The sequence below is a fragment of the Ambystoma mexicanum genome, chromosome 1p (assembly GCF_040938575.1).
Source record: "Ambystoma mexicanum isolate Mex_15411 chromosome 1p, UKY_AmexF1_1, whole genome shotgun sequence".
Taxonomy (NCBI): Eukaryota; Metazoa; Chordata; class Amphibia; order Caudata; family Ambystomatidae; genus Ambystoma; species Ambystoma mexicanum.
The window spans coordinates 1027005134-1027027233 of NC_090921.1; the positions used below are offsets into that span (position 1 = coordinate 1027005134).

Genomic DNA, 22100 nt, shown 5'->3' on the forward strand with positions numbered 1-22100 from the left:
GCAGTCTCCCGCATGTTACTGACCACCATACTAAGGAGGAAAAGTTGAAAGGCGGCGCCTCACAGGCCATCTCCTCAGAGTATTCATCAGTGTTCGGCCTTGACAATATTTTAATATCTTGGATGGTGTATAGTGTTCTCCCATTTCCCTTGAGAAATCAAGATTGTCAAGGGGATTCTGCTGTTTTGTCAGTTCATAGCAAGAGATGGGGATCCAAAACACCTCACAGGAAACCAACGAAGATTGGTGTCGGACAGAAAAATAACGTGGCCACAGCCTCAAAGCAAAAGGCATCTATTTTCAGTGATGAAATATAATATAATTATAAATTGTCTGTTATTTTACTTTCCAAGTATTTTACTTTCCAAGTATTCAATAAAATGTGCATTTGGCAAAAGTCCTTCGAGCCGGGTTTGAACCAGCGACCGAAGGATGCTTGTTTTACCACTACAGTCCTCCGCTCTACCAACTGAGCTATCGAAGGCTTAGCAAATCAGTCTCTAGCAAGCTCAATACGAGCGTCCACTTCAACCGTCGACATTCAAACATCTCTTGCAATTCGTGCAAAATACTACAAATTTGGCTTGTGAGGTTCCCGAATTGAGTAAAAGCACATCAGTTCACAATTAAAAAAATGATCCCCTCCGCGGTCTCCCGCATGTTACTGACCACCATACTAAGGAGGAAAAGTTGAAAGGCGGCGCCTCACAGGCCATCTCCTCAGAGTATTCATCAGTGTTCGGCCTTGACAATATTTTAATATCTTGGATGGTGTATAGTGTTCTCCCATTTCCCTTGAGAAATCAAGATTGTCAAGGGGATTCTGCTGTTTTGTCAGTTCATAGCAAGAGATGGGGATCCAAAATACCTCACAGGAAACCAAAGAAGATTGGTGTTGGACAGAAAAATAATGTGGCCACAGCCTCAAAGCAAAAGGCATCTATTTTCAGTGATGAAATATAATATAATTATAAATTGTCTGTTATGTCATTTTCCAAGTATTTTACTTTCCAAGTATTCAATAAAATGTGCATTTGGCAAAAGTCCTTCGAGCCGGATTTGAACCAGCGACCTAAGGATGCCTGTTTTACCACTACAGTCCTTGGCTCTACCAACTGAGCTATCGAAGTCTTGGCAAATCATTCTCTAGCAAACTCAATACGAGCTTCCACTTCAACCGTCGACTTGTAAACATCTCTTGCAATTCGTGCAAAATACTACAAATTTGGCTTGAGAGGTTCCCGAAATGAGTAAAAGCACATCAGTTCCCAATTAAAAAAATGACCCCCTCCGCAGTCTCCCGCATGTTACTGACCACCATACTAAGGGGGAAAAGTCGAAAGGCAGCGCCTCACAGGCCATCTCCTCTGAGTATTCAGCCGTGTTGGGCCTTGACAATATTTTAATATCTTGGATGGTGTATAGTGTTCTCTCATTTCCCTTGAGAAATCAAGATTGTCAAGGGGATTCTGCTGTTTTGCCAGTTCATAGCAAGAGATGGGGATCCAAAACACCTCACAGGAAACCAATGAAGATTGGTGTTGGACAGAAACATAACGTGGCCACAGCCTCAAAGCAAAAGGCATCTATTTTCAGTGATGAAATATAATATAATTATAAATTGTCTGTTATTTTACTTTCCAAGTATTTTACTTTCCAAGTATTCAATAAAATGTGCATTTGGCAAAAGTCCTTCAATCTGGATTTGAACCAGCGACCTAAGGATGCCTGTTTTACCACTACAGTCCTCTGCTCTACCAACTGAGCTATCGAAGGCTTGGCAAACCTTTCTCTAGCAAGCTCAATTCGAGCTTCCACTTCAACCGTCGATATGCAAACATCTCTTGCAATTCGTGCAAAATACTACAAATTTGGCTTGTGAGGTTCCCGAATTGAGTAAAAGCATATCAGTTCCCAATTAAAAAAATGACCGCCTCCGCAGTCTCCCGCATGTTACTGACCACCATACTAAGGAGGAAAAGTTGAAAGGCGGCGCCTCACAGGCCATCTCCTCAGAGTATTCATCAGTGTTCGGCCTTGACAATATTTTAATATCTTGGATGGTGTATAGTGTTCTCCCATTTCCCTTGAGAAATCAAGATTGTCAAGGGGATTCTGCTGTTTTGTCAGTTCATAGCAAGAGATGGGGATCCAAAACACCTCACAGGAAACCAACGAAGATTGGTGTCGGACAGAAAAATAACGTGGCCACAGCCTCAAAGCAAAAGGCATCTATTTTCAGTGATGAAATATAATATAATTATAAATTGTCTGTTATTTTACTTTCCAAGTATTTTACTTTCCAAGTATTCAATAAAATGTGCATTTGGCAAAAGTCCTTCGAGCCGGGTTTGAACCAGCGACCGAAGGATGCCTGTTTTACCACTACAGTCCTCGGCTCTACCAACTGAGCTATCGAAGGCTTGGCAAATCATTCTCTAGCAAACTCAATACGAGCTTCCACTTCAACCGTCGACTTGTAAACATCTCTTGCAATTCGTGCAAAATACTACAAATTTGGCTTGTGAGGTTCCCGAATTTAGTAAAAGCACATCAGTTCCCAATTAAAAAAATGACCCCCTCCGCAGTCTCCCGCATGTTACTGACCACCATACTAAGGGGGAAAAGTTGAAAGGAGGCGCCTCACAGGCCATCTCCTCAGAGTATTCAGCCGTGTTGGGCCTTGACAATATTTTAATATCTTGGATGGTGTACAGTGTTCTCTCATTTCCCTTGAAAAATCAAGATTGTCAAGGGGATTCTGCTGTTTTGCCAGTTCATAGCAAGAGATGGGGATCCAAAACACCTCACAGGAAACCACAGCCTCAAAGCAAAAGGCATCTATTTTCAGTGATGAAATATAATATAATTATAAATTGTCTGTTATTTTACTTTCCAAGTATTTTACTTTCCAAGTATTCAATAAAATGTGCATTTGGCAAAAGTCCTTCGAGCCGGGTTTGAACCAGCGACCGAAGGATGCTTGTTTTACCACTACAGTCCTCCGCTCTACCAACTGAGCTATCGAAGGCTTGGCAAATCAGTCTCTAGCAAGCTCAATACGAGCGTCCACTTCAACCGTCGACATTCAAACATCTCTTGCAATTCGTGCAAAATACTACAAATTTGGCTTGTGAGGTTCCCGAATTGAGTAAAAGCACATTAGTTCACAATTAAAAAAATGACCCCCTCCGCGGTCTCCCGCATGTTACTGACCACCATACTAAGGAGGAAAAGTTGAAAGGCGGCGCCTCACAGGCCATCTCCTCAGAGTATTCATCAGTGTTCGGCCTTGACAATATTTTAATATCTTGGATGGTGTATAGTGTTCTCCCATTTCCCTTGAGAAATCAAGATTGTCAAGGGGATTCTGCTGTTTTGTCAGTTCATAGCAAGAGATGGGGATCCAAAATACCTCACAGGAAACCAAAGAAGATTGGTGTTGGACAGAAAAATAATGTGGCCACAGCCTCAAAGCAAAAGGCATCTATTTTCAGTGATGAAATATAATATAATTATAAATTGTCTGTTATGTCATTTTCCAAGTATTTTACTTTCCAAGTATTCAATAAAATGTGCATTTGGCAAAAGTCCTTCGAGCCGGATTTGAACCAGCGACCTAAGGATGCCTGTTTTACCACTACAGTCCGCCGCTCTACCAACTGAGCTTTCGAAGGCTTGGCAAATCATTCTCTAGCAAACTCAATACGAGCTTCCACTTCAACCGTCGACTTGTAAACATCTCTTGCAATTCGTGCAAAATACTACAAATTTGGCTTGTGAGGTTCCCGAATTGAGTAAAAGCACATCAGTTCACAATTAAAAAAATGACCCCCTCCGCGGTCTCCCGCATGTTACTGACCACCATACTAAGGAGGAAAAGTTGAAAGGCGGCGCCTCACAGGCCATCTCCTCAGAGTATTCATCAGTGTTCGGCCTTGACAATATTTTAATATCTTGGATGGTGTATAGTGTTCTCCCATTTCCCTTGAGAAATCAAGATTGTCAAGGGGATTCTGCTGTTTTGTCAGTTCATAGCAAGAGATGGGGATCCAAAATACCTCACAGGAAACCAACGAAGATTGGTGTCGGACAGAAAAATAACGTGGCCACAGCCTCAAAGCAAAAGGCATCTATTTTCAGTGATGAAATATAATATAATTATAAATTGTCTGTTATTTTACTTTCCAAGTATTTTACTTTCCAAGTATTCAATAAAATGTGCATTTGGCAAAAGTCCTTCGAGCCGGATTTGAACCAGCGACCTAAGGATGCCTGTTTTACCACTACAGTCCTCGGCTCTACCAACTGAGCTATCGAAGTCTTGGCAAATCATTCTCTAGCAAACTCAATACGAGCTTCCACTTCAACCGTCGACTTGTAAACATCTCTTGCAATTCGTGCAAAATACTACAAATTTGGCTTGAGAGGTTCCCGAATTGAGTAAAAGCACATCAGTTCCCAATTAAAAAAATGACCCCCTCCGCAGTCTCCCGCATGTTACTGACCACCATACTAAGGGGGAAAAGTCGAAAGGCGGCGCCTCACAGGCCATCTCCTCTGAGTATTCAGCCGTGTTGGGCCTTGACAATATTTTAATATCTTGGATGGTGTATAGTGTTCTCTCATTTCCCTTGAGAAATCAAGATTGTCAAGGGGATTCTGCTGTTTTGCCAGTTCATAGCAAGAGATGGGGATCCAAAACACCTCACAGGAAACCAATGAAGATTGGTGTTGGACAGAAACATAACGTGGCCACAGCCTCAAAGCAAAAGGCATCTATTTTCAGTGATGAAATATAATATAATTATAAATTGTCTGTTATTTTATTTTCCAAGTATTTTACTTTCCAAGTATTCAATAAAATTTGCATTTGGCAAAATTCCTTCAATCGGGATTTGAACCAGCGACCTAAGGATGCCTGTTTTACCACTACAGTCCTCTGCTCTACCAACTGAGCTATCGAAGGCTTGGCAAACCGTTCTCTAGCAAGCTCAATTCGAGCTTCCACTTCAACCGTCGATATGCAAACATCTCTTGCAATTCGTGCAAAATACTACAAATTTGGCTTGTGAGGTTCCCGAATTGAGTAAAAGCATATCAGTTCCCAACAAAAAAAATGACCGCCTCCCGCATGTTACTGACCACCATACTAAGGAGGAAAAGTTGAAAGGCGGCGCCTCACAGGCCATCTCCTCAGAGTATTCATCAGTGTTCGGCCTTGACAATATTTTAATATCTTGGATGGTGTATAGTGTTCTCCCATTTCCCTTGAGAAATCAAGATTGTCAAGGGGATTCTGCTGTTTTGTCAGTTCATAGCAAGAGATGGGGATCCAAAACACCTCACAGGAAACCAACGAAGATTGGTGTCGGACAGAAAAATAACGTGGCCACAGCCTCAAAGCAAAAGGCATCTATTTTCAGTGATGAAATATAATATAATTATAAATTGTCTGTTATTTTACTTTCCAAGTATTTTACTTTCCAAGTATTCAATAAAATGTGCATTTGGCAAAAGTCCTTCGAGCCGGGTTTGAACCAGCGACCGAAGGATGCTTGTTTTACCACTACAGTCCTCCGCTCTACCAACTGAGCTATCGAAGGCTTGGCAAATCAGTCTCTAGCAAGCTCAATACGAGCGTCCACTTCAACCGTCGACATTCAAACATCTCTTGCAATTCGTGCAAAATACTACAAATTTGGCTTGTGAGGTTCCCGAATTGAGTAAAAGCACATCAGTTCACAATTAAAAAAATGACCCCCTCCGCGGTCTCCCGCATGTTACTGACCACCATACTAAGGAGGAAAAGTTGAAAGGCGGCGCCTCACAGGCCATCTCCTCAGAGTATTCATCAGTGTTCGGCCTTGACAATATTTTAATATCTTGGATGGTGTATAGTGTTCTCCCATTTCCCTTGAGAAATCAAGATTGTCAAGGGGATTCTGCTGTTTTGTCAGTTCATAGCAAGAGATGGGGATCCAAAATACCTCACAGGAAACCAAAGAAGATTGGTGTTGGACAGAAAAATAATGTGGCCACAGCCTCAAAGCAAAAGGCATCTATTTTCAGTGATGAAATATAATATAATTATAAATTGTCTGTTATGTCATTTTCCAAGTATTTTACTTTCCAAGTATTCAATAAAATGTGCATTTGGCAAAAGTCCTTCTAGCCGGATTTGAACCAGCGACCTAAGGATGCCTGTTTTACCACTACAGTCCTCGGCTCTACCAACTGAGCTATCAAAGTCTTGGCAAATCATTCTCTAGCAAACTCAATACGAGCTTCCACTTCAACCGTCGACTTGTAAACATCTCTTGCAATTCGTGCAAAATACTACAAATTTGGCTTGAGAGGTTCCCGAATTGAGTAAAAGCACATCAGTTCCCAATTAAAAAAATGACCCCCTCCGCAGTCTCCCGCATGTTACTGACCACCATACTAAGGGGGAAAAGTCGAAAGGCGGCGCCTCACAGGCCATCTCCTCTGAGTATTCAGCCGTGTTGGGCCTTGACAATATTTTAATATCTTGGATGGTGTATAGTGTTCTCTCATTTCCCTTGAGAAATCAAGATTGTCAAGGGGATTCTGCTGTTTTGCCAGTTCATAGCAAGAGATGGGGATCCAAAACACCTCACAGGAAACCAATGAAGATTGGTGTTGGACAGAAACATAACGTGGCCACAGCCTCAAAGCAAAAGGCATCTATTTTCAGTGATGAAATATAATATAATTATAAATTGTCTGTTATTTTATTTTCCAAGTATTTTACTTTCCAAGTATTCAATAAAATTTGCATTTGGCAAAAGTCCTTCAATCTGGATTTGAACCAGCGACCTAAGGATGCCTGTTTTATCACTACAGTCCTCTGCTCTACCAACTGAGCTATCGAAGGCTTGGCAAACCGTTCTCTAGCAAGCTCAATTCGAGCTTCCACTTCAACCGTCGATATGCAAACATCTCTTGCAATTCGTGCAAAATACTACAAATTTGGCTTGTGAGGTTCCCGAATTGAGTAAAAGCATATCAGTTCCCAATTAAAAAAATGACCGCCTCCGCAGTCTCCCGCATGTTACTGACCACCATACTAAGGAGGAAAAGTTGAAAGGCGGCGCCTCACAGGCCATCTCCTCAGAGTATTCATCAGTGTTCGGCCTTGACAATATTTTAATATCTTGGATGGTGTATAGTGTTCTCCCATTTCCCTTGAGAAATCAAGATTGTCAAGGGGATTCTGCTGTTTTGTCAGTTCATAGCAAGAGATGGGGATCCAAAACACCTCACAGGAAACCAACGAAGATTGGTGTCGGACAGAAAAATAACGTGGCCACAGCCTCAAAGCAAAAGGCATCTATTTTCAGTGATGAAATATAATATAATTATAAATTGTCTGTTATTTTACTTTCCAAGTATTTTACTTTCCAAGTATTCAATAAAATGTGCATTTGGCAAAAGTCCTTCGAGCCGGGTTTGAACCAGCGACCGAAGGATGCTTGTTTTACCACTACAGTCCTCCGCTCTACCAACTGAGCTATCGAAGGCTTGGCAAATCAGTCTCTAGCAAGCTCAATACGAGCGTCCACTTCAACCGTCGACATTCAAACATCTCTTGCAATTCGTGCAAAATACTACAAATTTGGCTTGTGAGGTTCCCGAATTGAGTAAAAGCACATCAGTTCACAATTAAAAAAATGACCCCCTCCGCGGTCTCCCGCATGTTACTGACCACCATACTAAGGAGGAAAAGTTGAAAGGCGGCGCCTCGCAGACCATCTCCTCAGAGTATTCATCAGTGTTCGGCCTTGACAATATTTTAATATCTTGGATGGTGTATAGTGTTCTCCCATTTCCCTTGAGAAATCAAGATTGTCAAGGGGATTCTGCTGTTTTGTCAGTTCATAGCAAGAGATGGGGATCCAAAACACCTCACAGGAAACCAACGAAGATTGGTGTCTGTTAAGACGGATTTCTGAACTCTGTCCTGGTGGCGCAGAAGTTCAGAAGGCCAACCTAATTACTTGGAACAGGGTAACCTCTGGACAAGCCAGACCAATCAAGGTAGCGATCGCGGCGGTCAAGACTAGGTCTCAAGAGGGGTGAGGGTGACTGAAAGCCCGCAATGAGCACACAAAGCAAGAGCGTTCACAAACTACTCCAAACAGTTGTTTATATCAAAAATAGATACACATTTATTATAAGGCCTTGAAACTAATAACCACAGTAAAAGCAGCAATATACAACGATATTAAACCAACACATACACTATCCACCCAATATATATACAGAATACACAGTTTCACAGCATTAGCAGCACGAAATATGTTATCCACCTGCAGGGGAAGGAAAACAGGCAGTGCGAACCAATGCGTGTGATATGTCCGCCTTCTGAGGCCCCTAACTAGATGGTAGTCCAATCCCTACGAAGAGTGGAGCCTAGCGCTCAAAAGTACCTGCACACGCCGGTGCCAATGGGCAGAAGGTGAAGCTCTTCGGAGGACGTTGGACAGCTCTGTAGGGTGCCCTAGTGAAGGAGAACACGGTCCGCGACTCTAGCGCAGCCTCCACTGTGAGGCAGAAGCAGGGCGCGAGTACGGACAAGGGGTGCTGTATTTACAGCGGGGAAAAGCAAGGGGCACTGCAGGAGGGCGACCAGATCCTAGCTAATCTACTCACCGGTCCCCGAAGCAAGCAGGCCCGAGCTTCTCCTCGATAGATGCAGCTTCTGGCAGGTTCTGAAGAGCAGGGAACGTCTCGTCGTCGTGCAGAGTAAAAAGACGTCCCGATCGAAGAAACAAGCACAGTTTTGTCGCCACAGCAGGGCAACGGAACGGCCGGGTGTATTCAAGCCAAACGAGCACTGCTCACCTATAGCTTAGGGTTGCTAAGCAAACGAAGCGTGTGAGCGTGCCCCGGACTCAGAATACCACCCAACCTGTCGGCGATTACAGAGCAGGACTCCTTAGTAAGCTGGTCAGTCAACTGGATGGCCCAGGGACACTTCCGAAGGCTTACGGCAGTAGTTGATGAAGGTGCCGGGAATAGCTGGTCCTGCTATTCCAATAGGTCGAAGCGCCAGTACAGGCCTTCTTGTTCGATCTTAGGTGGAAAGGGCTTCACCGGACGACAGCAATGAGGAGCAGAAGTTCTTCAGGGGGTCACCAGCGATTCCTCGGTCCAGCCTCGTGTTCGCAGGATACTTGGCTCCTGTATCCCTGGGTTCGTAAGAACTCAGGAGATCGACATGGTAGTGGTGTTTCCAGCTCCCTCTTATCCACGGTTCCCTTCGCGCCAAAACGGAGGGGAGCCAATGGGAGATCCGCTCATCAACACACATACCATACGTGGACCAATCACGGACCACAGTGGTCCCAGGCATTCACACCACCCTAGACTCTCTGGCACCCAGGATGTGTATTGGGACCAGACAGCCCAGCCCACATCCTGGGGGCACTCAAACGACATGTAGAAGCCCGCGAAAGCAACCGTGTTTCGCGGGAAACTACATGCCCAAATAAGGAAGGCCCCGGGTCGCCTGACCCGGGGGAAGGTAAAGGGAGCAAGACGGACAGTGGACGAGACAAAGGAGCCTCGTGGTCCGGCCATTTTGGGTAGCCGGGCCACCCTTTTGTGTTCGCGGCAAAAAGGTGCTCAGAACGGCAAAAGGAGCTCAAAATAAACCAAATGATCGCTGCCACCAGCCCAGTCCCTGAATGACTTGCACCGATCCAAAAACCATCCTACAAGAGTGTCTAGGGTCTGTAGAAGGCTAGAGACCCAAGAGAGCTGTAACTTAGCTTACAGTGCCCTCTTGTGTCGTGTTGCACTAAAATGGCGACACGATAAAAGAAACTACGGGAAACAGCGTTCCCCGGTACTGACTGTCTTAAGGGCATGTCAGTTTCCCCGTAAGAAAGGAGCGAAAGCCCAGAGGAGTACGGCAGAAGGCTGCACTTCTCTGGCAAAGTCAAGAAAACAGGTTGAAAACAATAGCAAAAAGTTTAGGGGTTGCCACATGGAAGGAAAGTTCCCTACAATAACGAAATCTTTCCTAACACTCGCCCCTCCCAGACTATGGACAGGGGGAACTAATCCACCCCTGGATGAGTCTCTTGTTCAGGTCGGTAAAACATTCTGGACAACCCATCAGCATTGCTATGTTGGACACCTGGCCTATGCTCAATAGTGAAGTCGAAGCCTTGTAGACTTATGGACCACCTAAGCAACTTTGGATTCTCCCCCTTCATGTTCATTAGCCACTTTAACGGCTTATGGTCAGTCTGCACAGTGAAGTGGGTCCCATAGAGGTAGGGCCGCAGCTTCCTTAGGGCCCACACAACAGAGAAACATTCTTTCTCTACCGTGGACCATCTGAGCTCTCTGTCCTTAAGCTGGCGACTAATAAAACCGATAGGGTGTTCCTTACCCTTCTCATCTACTTGTGATAGTACAGCTCCTATCCCAGTGTCAGAGGCATCCGTCTGCACGATAAAAGGTCTTTGATAATCAGGGGCCCTGAGCACAGGGGCCTGGCACAAGGAGTCTTTCAAGCCATTGAAGGCCTTCTCACACTCGTCAGTCCAAGTTACCTTCTTGGGTTTCTTCGGAGTTGTGAGGGCAGTCAGAGGGGCAGCTATGGTGCCATAGTCTGCCATAAAATTGCGGTAATAACCCGTGAGTCCTAAGAAGGCTCTCACTTGGGTTTGTGTAGTGGGGGTAGGCCAGTCTTGTACTGCTTGTACTTTACTGGGGAGAGGCTGTATCCTTCCTCCACCTACTTCATGCCCAAGGTAAACCACTGAGCCTTGTCCAATCTGGCATTTACTCGCCTTTATGGTCAAGTGGGCTTTCTGAAGAGCCTGGAGCACAATCCCGAGGTGTTTCACATGGTCTTCCCAGGTGGCACTGAAAACTGCTATATCGTCTAGATATGCAAGACAGAATTCGTCCAACCCATTCAACACATGATTCACAAGCCTCTGGAAAGTGGCAGGTGCATTCTTCAATCCGAACGGCATTACCCGGAATTGGTAAAGCCCGTCGGGAGTTGAAAATGCTGTCTTCTCCTTGGCATGTTCTGCTAAAGCTATTTGCCAATAGCCCGCAGTCAGGTCAAACGTGCTGAGATACTTGGAGGCACCCAAGGTATCCACCAGCTCGTCAGTTCGAGGCAAGGGGTGAGCGTCTGTCTTGGTGACAGCATTCAGAGCCCTGTAATCCACGCAGAACCTCAATTCAGAAGTGCCTGCCTTCGGAACCAATACCACAGGACTGGACCAAGGACTACTAGAGGGTTCAATCACCCCAAGGTCTAACATCTTGTTGACCTCGGTCTTAATATAAGACCGTACTTTATCCGACATCCTGTATCCCCTACTTTTGGTAGGTACACTGTCTCCTGTGTCAATGTTATGTTTGCACCAAGGTGTCAAACCAGGCGACTGTGAAAACAGGGGGGAAAACTGCCTAAGCAAACTTTTCACCTCAGCCTGCTGATCAGAAGTCAGGTGAGGGGCCACTCGGACACCCTCAACGGAGCTGTCTGAAGGACCGCTTTGGAACAGGTCGGGAAGAGGTTCTGACTCCTCTTCCTCAACGTCTGACGCCAGTAGCAGTGCTGCGATTTCGACTCTTGGGACGAAAGCCTTCAGCCTATTTACGTGGAACACTTTTGGAGCCTGTCCAGGCCTTCCAAGGTCCACTAAATAGTTCACCTCACCCAGGGGCTCCACCACTGTGTAAGGGCCTGACCATTTGTCCTGTAAAGCGCGAGGCCTTATAGGGTTCATGATCAGGACTTGCTGACCAGGGGTAAAGTGAATTAAGGAAGCTTTCTGGTCGTACCAATGTTTCACCAGCGCTTGTCCTGCCTTCAACTTTTCACTAGCCAAGCCCATCAGGAGTACCATCCGTTTTCTGAGCCCTAGCACATAGTCAACTACATTGGTAGTAACAGGGGGAGTGGGCATCTCCCATCCCTCTTTGACGATGGCTAAGGGTCCCCGTACGGGATGACCGAACAGAAGTTCGAAGGGGCTGAAGCCAACACCCTCCTGTGGTACCTCTCGGTAGGCAAACAGTAGGCATGGTAAAAGAAGATCCCATTTTCTTCTCTGGGGCTCCTCCAGAGCCCCAATCATGCTCTTTAGCGTTCTGTTGAAACGCTCCACCAGACCATTGGTCTGGGGGTGGTATGCAGAAGAGAACTTGTAGGTGACCCCACATTCTTTCCACATAGCCTGCATATACTTCGACATAAAGTTGCTGCCACGATCTGACACAACTTCTTTAGGGAAGCCAACCCTAGTAAATATGCCGAGTAAAGCTTTTGCAACTGACTTGGCAGTTACAGTCTTTAATGGGATGGCCTCAGGATACCTGGTTGCATGGTCGACCAGCACCAGGATAAACCTATTGCCTGAGGATGTTTGCGGGTCAAGGGGACCAACGATGTCGATCCCTACCCTTTCAAATGGTACCCCCACAACTGGGAGCGGTACCAACGGAGCTTGGATTGTCGCGCCAACCTTACCAGACAACTGGCAGGAGGCACAACTCCTGCAGTGACTTTCTACTTGCACCCCCATCTTGGGCCAGTAGAAGTGCATAGATAACCTTTGCTTGGTCCTCTTCATTCCAAGGTGACCAGCAAGGGGAACTTCATGCGCCAACTGCAGGAGGAAGGGTCTAACAGCAAGGGGAACCACCAACCTCCTATGGTCTCCTTCTGTAGACTCTGTGGGCTCACTGTACAGGAGTCCACCTTCCCAATAAATCCGATGCTTCCCAGGAGGTTCACCCTCAAGCTGGGAGCAGGCCTGTCTCCTTAGGCCTTCCAGAGATGGGCACTCACGTTGGCCCTTACTGAAGTCGTCCCTATCAGGACCTCCTTCAACTAACAAGTCTTTTAGTTCAGGATGGTCGTTGGGGTCGAACACTTCAGGCATCGCCACCTCCTCGTCAGGCTCGGGCGATTGACCAACTCCCTCCACCGCAGTGGTAGGCGAGCTCGGGGGAATATTCTCTTTCCCCCGTCGGGACTTGTTGACTCCTTTCGCCTTGGGTTTCCCCTTCGGCTGGGGCGGCGTATTGGACTTGGCCAATGCTGCCCGTGCTTGAGACCGTGTGTAGGGTCTTTCGGCAGTGTCTCCTACGAGCCCTAGAGCTCTGAGATCATTGCCCAACAAGACCTTTCCCGGGACGTTTCTCTGAATGCTCACTGGAATCCTAACTGCTGTACCATTTAAAGTTAGATTAACAGGGATCACGGGAAACATACGGAGGGGGCCGTCAGCCAACTTAGTGGGCATCAGAGTAGCTCTGGCAACTTCCTCTGAGTCTACCAAGGTAGAATCCACTACAGTTCGACTGCACCCACTATCCCTAAGAGCTGGAGTATCCACTCCATTGATCAGCACACTGTCTTTAAAGTAGTGCTTGGTATTATCCGGAATCCTAGCATACGCCTCTGCGACTTTAGGCTCCCAGGAACCCAGGGACACTAAAACTACCTCAGCCTCTATTCCGCTGGGAAATGAGTCTGAGGAGAAGGATGCTCCTGTAATCTCTTCTTCCTCGTAGGAGGAGAAGGCCAGATTAGCGGAGTGGACCCCCAAAGGTCTAACCTTACAACGGGGATCCCCCTTCACATGGTCAGTTGCTCCACAAGAAAAACAAGCCCCATTGGGTCTGTTTACGTAGGGAGGCTTATTATAACCAGAGTTCTGTTTCGGAGGCGAACCTCCACTACCCTGTGAGTTCTCGTATGGCTTACCCTTATTTTTCTTTTTGTGGCCCTTATGGGAAGAAGATTTAGCAGATTCCCCACCCTCCATATCTTTGGACTTTTTCCCTTCCTCCTGCTTACCAGGATGAGTTTTGTCCTTATGGGACACTCGATGTGACACCCATAAGTCTGCTGCAATAGCCAGCTTCTTAGGATCTATCTCCTTCGAATCGGCCAAATGCTGCTTAAGCTCCGGGGAAGAAGAAGCAAAAATGTGTTCCAGCATGACCAGATTGATCATGCCTTCGAAGGTAGAAACCTTATAACCTTCAACCCAGCCAGTCAAGTTTTTCAGGGACTCAGCTACATACGACACCCAAGTACCACCTTCCTTTTTCTTATACTCTCTAAACCTTTTCAAATATTGGGTCGGAGTCTTCCCAAACTTTAAAATGAGAGTCTGCTTCAACATTGCAAAATCAGCGCGCTCAGCCTTCGACATTTCCATAATGGCACTGCAACCAGAATGGGGCAGTCTGCTGAGTAACCATGCAATCTTATCCGCATTATCAACCTCTTGAACCTCGCATGCATACTCAAACGCATTTAACCAGTCCATAATGTCATTTCGTTCCTCATACACACTGAGCAGATCTTTTGGAAACCGTGGATGAGAGGAAGCCCCAGAACCATGTCCAGGACCCTTGGACCCATTTGCGAACTGAAGCTTGGCCAGTTCCAACTGGTGATCCCTGTCTTTTTGTTTTTCTGCCTGGTCGATTTTCAGTTTGGCTATGCTGAATTCAAGCTCCTGCTGCCTAAACCGCAGCTCTTGCTTCTTGAATTCAAGCATAGCCTCCCCATCAACACTGGCAGAGGAAACGTTAGACATTACATCCTCCCTGTCCTCGTGGTCGTGATGGATCAGTGCAGCGGCAGAACCGTCGGTTCTGCCAGTGAGAGCAGCCCCACCACCTTCTGCACTGTCCTCGGAAGTTATAGCGTCAAGCTGCGCTTCTTGCCACGCCACGATTCTCTGGATCATTTCCAATTTAGTGCCTTGAGAGGAAACCCCTCTCTCCGCACACATCTTCTTCAATGTTTCAGATTTCGAAGCATTTAAGGTTAATAAAGTATTCGTTTCCATACTGTTGATAGGACTATGGCCTTTTTAACGTTATATTCAATACTTTACTGCGTGTCCTGGTTGGAATAACCTGAAAACGCCTTAGCTCGTGCGCAACACTGGATACCTTCAGTCGTATCCCACTGCTGCCACCAATTTGTTAAGACGGATTTCTGAACTCTGTCCTGGTGGCGCAGAAGTTCAGAAGGCCAACCTAATTACTTGGAACAGGGTAACCTCTGGACAAGCCAGACCAATCAAGGTAGCGATCGCGGCGGTCAAGACTAGGTCTCAAGAGGGGTGAGGGTGACTGAAAGCCCGCAATGAGCACACAAAGCAAGAGCGTTCACAAACTACTCCAAACAGTTGTTTATATCAAAAATAGATACACATTTATTATAAGGCCTTGAAACTAATAACCACAGTAAAAGCAGCAATATACAACGATATTAAACCAACACATACACTATCCACCCAATATATATACAGAATACACAGTTTCACAGCATTAGCAGCACGAAATATGTTATCCACCTGCAGGGGAAGGAAAACAGGCAGTGCGAACCAATGCGTGTGATATGTCCGCCTTCTGAGGCCCCTAACTAGATGGTAGTCCAATCCCTACGAAGAGTGGAGCCTAGCGCTCAAAAGTACCTGCACACGCCGGTGCCAATGGGCAGAAGGTGAAGCTCTTCGGAGGACGTTGGACAGCTCTGTAGGGTGCCCTAGTGAAGGAGAACACGGTCCGCGACTCTAGCGCAGCCTCCACTGTGAGGCAGAAGCAGGGCGCGAGTACGGACAAGGGGTGCTGTATTTACAGCGGGGAAAAGCAAGGGGCACTGCAGGAGGGCGACCAGATCCTAGCTAATCTACTCACCGGTCCCCGAAGCAAGCAGGCCCGAGCTTCTCCTCGATAGATGCAGCTTCTGGCAGGTTCTGAAGAGCAGGGAACATCTCGTCGTCGTGCAGAGTAAAAAGACGTCCCGATCGAAGAAACAAGCACAGTTTTGTCGCCACAGCAGGGCAACGGAACGGCCGGGTGTATTCAAGCCAAACGAGCACTGCTCACCTATAGCTTAGGGTTGCTAAGCAAACGAAGCGTGTGAGCGTGCCCCGGACTCAGAATACCACCCAACCTGTCGGCGATTACAGAGCAGGACTCCTTAGTAAGCTGGTCAGTCAACTGGATGGCCCAGGGACACTTCCGAAGGCTTACGGCAGGAGTTGATGAAGGTGCCGGGAATAGCTGGTCCTGCTATTCCAATAGGTCGAAGCGCCAGTACAGGCCTTCTTGTTCGATCTTAGGTGGAAAGGGCTTCACCGGACGACAGCAATGAGGAGCAGAAGTTCTTCAGGGGGTCACCAGCGATTCCTCGGTCCAGCCTCGTGTTCGCAGGATACTTGGCTCCTGTATCCCTGGGTTCGTAAGAACTCAGGAGATCGACATGGTAGTGGTGTTTCCAGCTCCCTCTTATCCACGGTTCCCTTCGCGCCAAAACGGAGGGGAGCCAATGGGAGATCCGCTCATCAACACACATACCATACGTGGACCAATCACGGACCACAGTGGTCCCAGGCATTCACACCACCCTAGACTCTCTGGCACCCAGGATGTGTATTGGGACCAGACAGCCCAGCCCACATCCTGGGGGCACTCAAACGACATGTAGAAGCCCGCGAAAGCAACCGTGTTTCGCGGGAAACTACATGCCCAAATAAGGAAGGCCCCGGGTCGCCTGACCCGGGGGAAGGTAAAGGGAGCAAGACGGACAGTGGACGAGACAAAGGAGCCTCGTGGTCCGGCCATTTTGGGTAGCCGGGCCACCCTTTTGTGTTCGCGGCAAAAAGGTGCTCAGAACGGCAAAAGGAGCTCAAAATAAACCAAATGATCGCTGCCACCAGCCCAGTCCCTGAATGACTTGCACCGATCCAAAAACCATCCTACAAGAGTGTCTAGGGTCTGTAGAAGGCTAGAGACCCAAGAGAGCTGTAACTTAGCTTACAGTGCCCTCTTGTGTCGTGTTGCACTAAAATGGCGACACGATAAAAGAAACTACGGGAAACAGCGTTCCCCGGTACTGACTGTCTTAAGGGCATGTCAGTTTCCCCGTAAGAAAGGAGCGAAAGCCCAGAGGAGTACGGCAGAAGGCTGCACTTCTCTGGCAAAGTCAAGAAAACAGGTTGAAAACAATAGCAAAAAGTTTAGGGGTTGCCACATGGAAGGAAAGTTCCCTACAATAACGAAATCTTTCCTAACAGTGTCGGACAGAAAAATAACGTGGCCACAGCCTCAAAGCAAAAGGCATCTATTTTCAGTGATGAAATATAATATAATTATAAATTGTCTGTTATTTTACTTTCCAAGTATTTTACTTTCCAAGTATTCAATAAAATGTGCATTTGGCAAAAGTCCTTCGAGCCGGGTTTGAACCAGCGACCGAAGGATGCCTGTTTTACCACTACAGTCCTCCGCTCTACCAACTGAGCTATCGAAGGCTTGGCAAATCATTCTCTAGCAAACTCAATACGAGCTTCCACTTCAACCGTCGACTTGTAAACATCTCTTGCAATTCGTGCAAAATACTACAAATTTGGCTTGTGAGGTTCCCGAATTTAGTAAAAGCACATCAGTTCCCAATTAAAAAAATGACCCCCTCCGCAGTCTCCCGCATGTTACTGACCACCATACTAAGGGGGAAAAGTTGAAAGGCGGCGCCTCACAGGCCATCTCCTCAGAGTATTCAGCCGTGTTGGGCCTTGACAATATTTTAATATCTTGGATGGTGTACAGTGTTCTCTCATTTCCCTTGAAAAATCAAGATTGTCAAGGGGATTCTGCTGTTTTGCCAGTTCATAGCAAGAGATGGGGATCCAAAACACCTCACAGGAAACCAATGAAGATTCGTGTTGGACAGAAAAATAACGTGGCCACAGCCTCAAAGCAAAAGGCATCTATTTTCAGTGATGAAATATAATATAATTATAAATTGTCTGTTATTTTACTTTACAAGTATTTTACTTTCCAAGTATTCAATAAAATGTGCATTTGGCAAAAGTCCTTTGAGCCGGATTTGAACCAGCGACGAGCTATCGAAGGCTTAGCAAATCATTCTCTATCAAACTCAATACGAGCTTCCACTTCAACCGTCGACTTGTAAACATCTCTTGCAATTCGTGCAAAATACTACAAATTTGGCTTGTGAGGTTCCCGAATTCAGTAAAAGCACATCAGTTCCCAATTAAAAAAATGACCCCCTCCGCAGTCTCCCGCATGTTACTGACCACCATACTAAGGGGGAAAAGTTGAAAGGCGGCGCCTCACAGGCCATCTCCTCGGAGTATTCAGCCGTGTTGGGCCTTGACAATATTTTAATATCTTGGATGGTGTATAGTGTTCTCTCATTTCCCTTGAGAAATCAAAATTGTCAAGGGGATTCTGCTGTTTTGCCAGTTCATAGCAAGAGATGGGGATCCAAAACACCTCACAGGAAACCAATGAAGATTGGTGTTGGACAGAAACATAACGTGGCCACAGCCTCAAAGCAAAAGGCATCTATTTTCAGTGATGAAATATAATATAATTATAAATTGTCTGTTATTTTATTTTCCAAGTATTTTACTTTCCAAGTATTCAATAAAATTTGCATTTGGCAAAAGTCCTTCAATCTGGATTTGAACCAGCGACCTAAGGATGCTTGTTTTACCACTACAGTCCTCTGCTCTACCAACTGAGCTATCTAAGGCTTGGCAAATCAGTCTCTAGCAAGCTCAATTAGAGCTTCAACTTCAACCGTCGACATTCAAACATCTCTTGCAATTCGTGCAAAATACTACAAATTTGGCTTGTGAGGTTCCCGAATTGAGTAAAAGCACATCAGTTCCCAATTCAAAAAATGACCCCCTCCGCAGTCTCCCGCATGTTACTGACCACCATACTAAGGGGGAAAAGTTGAAAGGCGGCGCCTCACAGGCCATCTCCTCAGAGTATTCAGCCGTGTTGGGCCTTGACAATATTTTAATATCTTGGATGGTGTATAGTGTTCTCTCATTTCCCTTGAGAAATCAAGATTGTCAAGGGGATTCTGCTGTTTTGCCAGTTCATAGCAAGAGATGGGGATGCAAAACACCTCAAAGGAAACCAGTGAAGATTGGTGTTGGACAGAAACATAACGTGGCCACAGCCTCAAAGCAAAAGGCATCTATTTTCAGTGATGAAATATAATATAATTATAAATTGTCTGTTATTTTACTTTCCAAGTATTTTACTTTCCAAGTATTCAATAAAATTTGCATTTGGCAAAAGTCCTTCTTGCCGGATTTGAACCAGCGACCTAAGGATGCCTGTTTTACCACTACAGTCCTCCGCTCTACCAACTGAGCTATCGAAAATACTACAAATTTGGCTTGTGAGGTTCCCGAATTGAGTAAAAGCACATCAGTTCACAATTAAAAAAATGACCCCCTCCGCAGTCTCCCGCATGTTGCTGACCACCATACTAAGGGGGAAAAGTTGAAAGGCGGCGCCTCACAGGCCATCTCCTCAGAGTATTCAGCCGTGTTGGGCCTTGACAATATTTTAATATCTTGGATGGTGTATAGTGTTCTCTCATTTCCCTTGAGAAATCAAGATTGTCAAGGGGATTCTGCTGTTTTGCCAGTTCATAGCAAGAGATGGGGATCCAAAACACAAGACAGGAAACCAATGAAGATTCGTGTTGGACAGAAAAATAACGTGGCCACAGCCTCAAAGCAAAAGGCATCTATTTTCAGTGATGAAATATAATATAATTATAAATTGTCTGTTATTTTACTTTCCAAGTATTTTACTTTCCAAGTATTCAATAAAATTTGCATTTGGCAAAATTCCTTCGAGCCGTATTTGAACCAGCGACCTAAGGATGCCTGTTGTACCACTACCAACTGAGCTATCGAAGGCTTGGCAAATCATTCTCTAGCAAACTCAATACGAGCTTCCACTTCAACCGTCGACTTGTAAACATCTCTTGCAATTCGTGCAAAATACTACAAATTTGGCTTGTGAGGTTCCCGAATTGAGTAAAAGCACATCAGTTCCCAATTAAAAAAATGACCCCCTCCGCAGTCTCCCACATGTTACTGACCACCATACTAAGGGGGAAAAGTTGAAAGGCGGCACCTCACAGGCCATCTCCTCAGAGCATTCATCCGCGTTGGGCCTTGACAATATTTTAATATCTTGGATGGTGTATAGTGTCTCTCATTTTCCTTGAGAAATCAAGATTGTCAAGGGGATTATGCTGTTTTGCCAGTTCATAGCAAGAGATGGGGATCAAAAAAACACATCACAGGAAACCAAAGAAGATTGGTGTTGGACAGAAAAATAATGTGGCCACAGCCTCAAAGCAAAAGGCATCTATTTTCAGTGATGAAATATAATATAATTATAAATTGTCTGTTATTTTATTTTCCAAGCATTTTACTTTCCAAGTATTCAATAAAATTTGCATTTGGCAAAAGTCCTTCAAGCCAGATTTGAACCAGCGACCTAAGGATGCCTGTTTTACCACTACAGTCCTCCCCTCTACCAACTGAGCTATCGAAGGCTTGGCAAACCGTTCTCTAGCAAGCTCAATTCGAGCTTCCACTTCAACCGTCGACATGCAAACATCTCTTGCAATTCGTGCAAAATACTACAAATTTGGCTTGTGAGGTTCCCGAATTGAGTAAAAGCACATCAGTTCCCAATTAAAAAAATGACCGCCTCTGCAGTCTCCCGCATGTTACTGACCACCATACTAAGGAGGAAAAGTTGAAAGGCTGCGCCTCACAGGCCATCTCCTCAGAGTATTCATCAGTGTTCGGCCTTGACAATATTTTAATATCTTGGATGGTGTATGGTGTTCTCCCATTTCCCTTGAGAAATCAAGATTGTCATGGGGATTCTGCTGTTTTGTCAGTTCATAGCAAGAGATGGGGATCCAAAACACCTCACAGGAAACCAACGAAGATTGGAGTCGGACAGAAAAATAACGTGGCCACAGCCTCAAAGCAAAAGGCATCTATTTTCAGTGATGAAATATAATATAATTATAAATTGTCTGTTATTTTACTTTCCAAGTATTTTACTTTCCAAGTATTCAATAAAATGTGCATTTGGAAGAAGTCCTTCGAGCCGGATTTGAACCAGCGACCTAAGGATGCCTGTTTTACCACTACAGTCCTCCGCTCTACCAACTGAGCTATCGAAGGCTTGGCAAATCATTCTTTAGCAAACTCAATACGAGCTTCCACTTCAACCGTCGACTTGTAAACATCTCTTGCAATTCGTGCAAAATACTACAAATTTGGCTTGTGAGGTTCCCGAATTGAGTAAAAGCACATCAGTTCCCAATTAAAAAAATGACCCCCTCCGCAGTCTCCCGCATGTTAATGACCACCATACTAAGGGGGAAAAGTTGAAAGGCGGCGCCTCACAGGCCATCTCCTCAGAGTATTCAGCCGTGTTGGGCCTTGACAATATTTTAATATCTTGGATGGTGTATAGTGTTCTCTCATTTCCCTTGAGAAATCAAGATTGTCAAGGGGATTCTGCTGTTTTGCCAGTTCATAGCAAGAGATGGGGATCCAAAACACCTCACATGAAACCAATGAAGATTCGTGTTGGACAGAAACATAACGTGGCCACAGCCTCAAAGCAACAGGCATCTATTTTCAGTGATGAAATATAATATAATTATAAATTGTCTGTTATGTCATTTTCCAAGTATTTTACTTTCCAAGTATTCAATAAAATGTGCATTTGGCAAAAGTCCTTCGAGCCGGGTTTGAACCAGCGACAGAAGGATGCTTGTTTTACCACTACAGTCCTCCGCTCTACCAACTGAGCTATCGAAGGCTTGGCAAATCAGTCTCTAGCAAGCTCAATACGAGCGTCCACTTCAACCGTCGACATTCAAACATCTCTTGCAATTCGTGCAAAATACTACAAATTTGGCTTGTGAGGTTCCCGAATTGAGTAAAAGCACATCAGTTCACAATTAAAAAAATGACCCCCTCCGCGGTCTCCCGCATGTTACTGACCACCATACTAAGGAGGAAAAGTTGAAAGGCGGCGCCTCACAGGCCATCTCCTCAGAGTATTCATCAGTGTTCGGCCTTGACAATATTTTAATATCTTGGATGGTGTATAGTGTTCTCCCATTTCCCTTGAGAAATCAAGATTGTCAAGGGGATTCTGCTGTTTTGTCAGTTCATAGCAAGAGATGGGGA

At 45.5% G+C, this 22100-nt stretch overlaps 6 non-coding genes across 6 annotated transcripts; all 6 read right to left on the bottom strand.

The window, feature by feature from the left end:
- Positions 1-398: 398 nt before the first annotated feature.
- Positions 399-484, bottom strand: TRNAY-GUA (transfer RNA tyrosine (anticodon GUA)). Its single transcript is given in 2 exon segments — positions 399-434; positions 448-484. It is a non-coding gene; the product is annotated as a tRNA-Tyr (tRNA).
- A 2461-nt stretch (positions 485-2945) lies between these two features.
- TRNAY-GUA (transfer RNA tyrosine (anticodon GUA)) lies at positions 2946-3031 on the bottom strand. The gene is given in 2 exon segments: positions 2946-2981; positions 2995-3031. It is a non-coding gene; the product is annotated as a tRNA-Tyr (tRNA).
- Positions 3032-5520: 2489 nt separating this feature from the next.
- Positions 5521-5606, bottom strand: TRNAY-GUA (transfer RNA tyrosine (anticodon GUA)). Its single transcript is given in 2 exon segments — positions 5521-5556; positions 5570-5606. It is a non-coding gene; the product is annotated as a tRNA-Tyr (tRNA).
- A 1852-nt stretch (positions 5607-7458) lies between these two features.
- Positions 7459-7544, bottom strand: TRNAY-GUA (transfer RNA tyrosine (anticodon GUA)). Its single transcript is given in 2 exon segments — positions 7459-7494; positions 7508-7544. It is a non-coding gene; the product is annotated as a tRNA-Tyr (tRNA).
- Positions 7545-17262: 9718 nt separating this feature from the next.
- Positions 17263-17348, bottom strand: TRNAY-GUA (transfer RNA tyrosine (anticodon GUA)). Its single transcript is given in 2 exon segments — positions 17263-17298; positions 17312-17348. It is a non-coding gene; the product is annotated as a tRNA-Tyr (tRNA).
- A 3646-nt stretch (positions 17349-20994) lies between these two features.
- On the bottom strand, positions 20995-21080 carry TRNAY-GUA (transfer RNA tyrosine (anticodon GUA)). The gene is given in 2 exon segments: positions 20995-21030; positions 21044-21080. It is a non-coding gene; the product is annotated as a tRNA-Tyr (tRNA).
- Positions 21081-22100: the final 1020 nt, after the last annotated feature.